This window comes from Xyrauchen texanus, chromosome 35 (genome assembly GCF_025860055.1).
Source record: "Xyrauchen texanus isolate HMW12.3.18 chromosome 35, RBS_HiC_50CHRs, whole genome shotgun sequence".
NCBI lineage: Eukaryota > Metazoa > Chordata > Actinopteri > Cypriniformes > Catostomidae > Xyrauchen > Xyrauchen texanus.
In genome coordinates, this window is record NC_068310.1 from 237,735 (window position 1) to 244,000 (window position 6,266).

Genomic DNA, 6,266 nt, shown 5'->3' on the forward strand with positions numbered 1-6,266 from the left:
TTTCTTGGGAACAAGAAAATAACGGCTGTAAAGCCCCGACTCGCTCAGAGAGGGTGGCACTTTCTCTATGGCCCTTTTGCACAGAAGGCTTGCTATTTTTGAACGAAGCATGCACGCTGCTTCCGTGTTCACAGTGGTTTCGAGCCGCGCTCTGAAGCGAGGAGGGCGGCGATCGAACTGTAGCAAATAGCCCTGTTGTATTGTGCTTAACACCCACTTGGATATCCCTGGAATAGCTTCCCACGCTTTGAAGCGTAACGCTAGAGGGTGAATGGCCAATTCGCTCTGATTGCCGCACACAGAGCGCTGAACAAAATGTGTGAGCGTGTTTAGTGTGTTTATGCATGATTGCTCGCAGACAGCATGAACAGGCTGTTTTGTGAGTGACTTCCCGATTGGAATGAATGGGGAAAGAGTCACATCTGTTACGTGATGCGCAAGCATAGTCATGGGCATGGGACTTATACACAGAGGAATGTTTGCTGGCCGTGTAACAGAGCGGGCAGAGAATGGGCGCGCGCACGTATTCGTGGGCGCATTTATTGACTAGCGCTCGAGCGGTTCGTAACCGCTTTATGTGAGCGTGCTCTGGTGGGGACACGAGACATGCAGTGCTTGTGTGCAGAAGTGAACACTGGATTGTGGGCACGTTTTCTACACATAGGGCTGGTCGTGTGACAGAGCGGCCAGAGAATGGGCGCGCGCACGCATTTGTGGGCGCCTTCATTGACTCTGACACTTGAGCGGTTCGTAACCGCTTTATGAGAGCGTGCTCTGATAGGGGCACGGGATGTGTTATGCTTGTGTGTGGGGGCGAACACAGGGTTGTGGGCACATTTTCTACACATAAGGCATGTTTGCTCTTTACAAGATTTATTTGGGTCGCCGTGAAAACGGCGTTTGAGTGCAGGCAAGCGGGCAGTGTCACCGGCTTGTTGGCTGCTAAATTCACCACTGCAGTAGCCTGAGAGAAAGGGACTGACAGGGGGCGAAGCTTTGACGGTGGTCCGGCCGCGGCAGGACTGAGCCGTCGTTTGTTCAACAAAGCTAGTAGGACTTCGGTTGTTCAGGTTTCAGCGCAATCTTATGCCGAGGCCCGCGGGGGGGCGGTGGTCTACGGCGGCTGTCTGAGCGCAATCTGGGGCGGCCGCCCTGATGGCGCTGGGAAGTCTGGCTTTGTTGAGCTGGGCTCTGTGAAGATGCTCGTGCAGGAGGCTGGTTACGTGGGCGGCCTGCAGAGGAGCTAGCGCGGCGTGGCAGGAAAAGATTCATGGCTTGGGTGGCTTTCTGGACTTCGAAAAACAGTCAACAATGCCACTTACCGCGGAACCGAAGAGAACGGACGGAGAGAGCGGCGCGTTGAGGAACGTGGAGCACTCAGTTTCTCCCATGTCGGCTAGCATTAGCCACAGGTGTCTCTCGGTTACAGTCAGCGAGGCCATGCACTTCCCTATAGCTTGGGCTGCAGCTTTGGTGGCACGAAGGGCGAGGTCCGTCGCGCTCCTTAGATCTGTAACAGCCTCTGGGTGCCTGCCTCTCTCATCCCACTCCCGAAGAAGGTCCGCTTGGAGGATCTGCAAGACGGCCATGGAATGCAGAGCAGATGCGGCTTGGCCGGCGGCGGAATAGGCGCAGCCAACACAGGCGGAAGTAGTTCTGCAGGCCTTAGACGGGAGCACTTGTTTAGACCCATCTCGCGGAGGGCGGGCAAAGGTGTGCTGCTACCGAATCCTCGACCGGGGGGATGGAAGAGTAGCCCTTCTCGGCGGCGCCGTCCACTGAAGCGAGAGCGGTGGAGACGTGGGATCGAGTCCTGGCCGAGAGAGGCACGTTCCACGATTTAGAGAGCTCGGCGTGGAGTTCCGGCAGGAAGGGAGCGGCCCGGGCCGCGGGCGCCGCGCGGTGATGGCTTTGAAGAAAACAGCTGTCGAGTCTGTTGGGAGCTTGCTCAGGGGGCGGTGACCACTCGAGCCCGAGGCGGTCGACGGCCTGTGTGAGGAGGCGTATCAGTTCCCCTTCGACTCCGGCGCGGGTCCTGCTGGATTCCTGGGCCGTTGAGGAGGCTTGTGACCACTCCTCGCTGTCCGAAGCCATGTTGGAACAGCAGCCTTTGTCCTCCGCCTCGCTCTCCGAGGTGGCAGCAGTGCGGCCGCTCGGCGGCAACTGCGCATCCCGGGGGGGCGGGGAGGGTGAACGCGATGATCGAGGGAGGGGCTCCGGCGAGACAGTCGCTTCTAAAACCGGTTCCGGCAGCCTTTGGGAGCGCCGCTTCTTCCGGCGTGGCGAAACAGAAGGCGGCGCGGCAGCTCCGGTTTTGCATACTTCGAGTCGAGCCTGCAGGGTTGACATCGGAAGCTCCTCGCAGAGGTCGCATCCGCCGTCAGCGAGGGCGAGCTCTGCATGCCCCAGTCCCAGGCACTGAGAGGAGCGCGGCATGAGCCGCAGGAAGTGCGAGGCATCTTTAAAAAGACGCTCGATACTCTTTTGTGAAGTTCGCTGAGGAACTTAGCTTGCTCTAAAAAAGGATACGTCGCCGGATGGCGTAGCTCGCAGGATGGCTGAAGGTGGCGTAGACGGCCAGCTTCTTCGAGCGCTGTCCACGCTTGCTAGATGCCCCTCGAACGGCGACGCGGCTTCCAGTTCAGAGATGCGAAGAGCTTCGCTGAAGAGATGAAAATCAGGGTTCCAGCCTACGAACTACGCTTATATGCACTCTAGTCACGCCCTTTTTGGCGGGCTTTGATGCAGTGAGCGCGCGGACGCCTCTCATTGGATGCGAGTTCACCCAAGCTCGTCTATAGGCTGCAGCAGTTGCCGCAGAGCAACCAATGAGCTCACTAGCTAGCCCGCTCAAGGTCTGCAGCTGCCGCACTGCGTTGACAATGGATACAAAATTAAGGTTATTTTTTTGGCTTCAATATCTCAGAAAAGATTAATCTTTCCCGTAGCGTAAGCTAGCTTACGCAATACGAGAGAACCTCTCGTAAGAGAACCATTAAGCCCAAACCTCCCTTCTCCACTGCTCCTATTAGTGTGTTGTATGCAATTCTTGCTGGCTTTCCTTCCCAAAAAACATTTTTTCAGGCTTTTTTCTGCCCACAATGGCATAGGTGACACATATAAAACATACCATAATTTTGAAACCATTAAAACATTCAGAATTAAGACTTTCAAAGTTAAAGTTCTCAGTTTCCAAAAATTCATCCTTCTTTCAATACCCCCTAATAATTCTTCCCACATTGTTTCTCCTACCTTCTTTTCATCCATTCCCATTAAAACACCTAAAATCTTTATTTATTTTGTTTCCTTAAAAGCAAAGCTATTTGTTAAATCTTTTGCCCCTCCAAATCTCATATACACTGTTTTTTCTCCATTTACTTTGGCTCCTGATCCCTTACAAAACATCTCCACAATTCTCATTGCTTTTTTAACACTCTCTAGATCCTTTACTATCACTGTAGTATCATCCGCATACTGAAATATTTTGTTCTTTTCTCCCTCAACACTTATTCCCTTAATTCCCTTTTCTTGTTTTATGGCCAGACCTAGTGGTTCAGAAACTAAAGAATATAAAAGAGCTGAGAGTGGACATCCTTGCCTTATTGATCTAGTAACTTTAAAACACTGTGTTAAAAAGCCATTACATTTAATTTTTGTTACTGCTCCTTTGTATAAAATGTTTATCCATTTAATAAAATTTCCTCCAAAACCAAAACTTTTTAAAATACCAAATAAAAAATCATGTTCCACTCTGTCAAACGCTTTTTCGAAATCTAAACTAATTATATACCCTTCTTTGTTCTTGTCATGTATGTATCTTATCGTATCTTTTATACTTATTGTTGTATCTGCTATGTCTCTTCATTTCACTCCGTACACTTGGTTGATTTTAATTATATTCGGCATTACTTCCCTCAATCTGTTGGCTAAAATTTTCGACAAAACCTTTAAGTCAGTATTCAACATCGTAATTGGTCTGTAATTCTTCAAATCTATCTTCTCTCCTTTTCGCTTGTATATCAATTTCATTAAACCCATTCCCATTCTTTGGTTCAGTTCTCCTTTGTTAAAAATATCCGCATATACTTCTTTTAAAATGCCAGCTAAAAAATCTTTTAAAACTATATAAAATTCACTCCCCAAACCATCTATACCTGGACTTTTCTTTTTGTTTAGATCACTTATTGCTCTTTTTATCTCTTCTTCAATTATCTCTCTATCACATTCTTTTTTGTCTTGTTCCCCAACTGTTGTTTTATTTGTTTCAATAACTCCAGTTTCTCTTCTTCTTTCACTCCCTCTGTACTAAACAAATTCTCATAGTATGCTTTTATTTCTTTGAGACTTTCCTCGTTTGTTTCTACAACTACTCCATTATTTCTGCTTATTTCTTTTATCATTTTCGCTTTTCCTCTACTTTTTTCTAGATTAAAGAAGAACTTTGTACATTTTTCACCCTCCACTGTGTATTTTGCCTTACTTCTTAGTCTTGCTCCCTCATATTTTTCCTCTTCCATTTCTTTCAATATTCCCTCTAGTTCTTTTATTTTTTGTATATCTCCCCCATTCTCATTTACTTCTTTTTTCAATTTTTCCCTTGTTTCTCTCTCCTTGTTTCTCTTGCTTTTCTGTATTAACTTGCAGTACTTTATTGTAAACTTTTTAACTAAATATTTAGTATTTTCCCACCATATTCTTTTATCTTCAATGTACAATTCGTTCTTCTTTTCCGTTTCAATAATTTCTTTAACACTCAAAACATAACCTTCATTCTTTAAAATCTCTGTATTTAAAATCCAAACTCCCGGCCCTCTTTTCACAGAACTCCAGTCTATTTGTATGAAAATTGGTTTGTGATCACTTAAGCTTGATTCCTCATATTTAATGCTACCAATAAAACCTTCCACGTTTCTTGTACATAATATAAAATCAATTCTTGTTTTGCACATAAAATTCCCCTCTAATTGCCTCCTTGAATATTCTCTAATTTTTCCATTTCTTTCTCGCCATATATCAATCATGTTGTTTTCTTCTATTAATAATTTCAACTCTTTTCTTCCTTTGTCATTTCTAAAAACCATTCCCTCATCCATTTCAATTTTGCTAAAAACAGTATTAAAATCACCCATCATAATAACTTCTCTGTATTCCTTTAAAAATTCCCTTAAAACACTAAAATACTCTTTCTTTTCATTCTCTTCGTTTGAACATTAACATTAACCACAACTATTGCTTTTCCTTCAAAGATCATTTCTACAGCCATGCATTTCCCTTTTTCATCATTGTATATTTTCTTACGTTACACCACTGTTTTCCTTTATTAAAACCGCTACACCTCTGCCATACCTATCATCCCCATTATTATATAAGATCTCTCCATTCCACCTTTTCATTATTTCAGTCATAAAACTTTCCCTCCAGTTAGTCTCTTGTAATAAAATCACATCTTCACTTTTGCACATTTCCTTCATTTTCTCAAATTTTCTTATATCTAAAAGTCCTCTGGCATTAAAATTAACAATTCTTAACAGCATAAAACATATAAGAATGTTGATAAGATCCATCATCTTAGTCCATCTCCTTCAAGTCCTTTAGCACATCAAACTTATTCCCAGTCTCCATAGAGTCTTTTTTAATTACTTTTTTCCTGGCAGTGTCTAAATTTGGTGTTACCTTTATTGGCCTTCTTCTTTTCGATGATTTCGCTTGTTTGTCTTCCTTTTGTTCCCCCTCTTCACTTTCCATTCTAGCCGGTTGTTCCTCGAAATCTACTGCAACTCCATCCTGTTGTATATCCATCAGTCCATTATTCACTTGATCATTTTGTTCCCCATCTTCCAAAGCACTTTGCACATTTTCCCTTAAAACCATCTGAGTCCAAGTTCCCTCGTTCTGTTGTGATTGTTCCTCTTGATCATTATGTTCTTTTTCATGCTGTTCAGTGTCCTTGGTCGCTGTTGTTTCGCCCTCTTGTATTGTTTCTTCTTCCCGTTGCACATTGTCTCGTTCATGCATCCGCTCGTCCACTTGCTGTTTATTCTCCTCCTCCTCATTTCCCATCCCACACTCACACTTATTTAAAAACAAATTACAATCCGGGCACCTTACTGCATTGCAGTCTCTCGCGAAGTGCCCCCTCTCCTCACACTTAAAACATTTGAACTCAGGGCAATCCTTCACCACATGGTCCGGGCTCATGCACAGCCGACAGGTCTTCACCAGGTGGCTGTGCATCACCCGGAAATATTGTGGGCCCTCTGCCATTT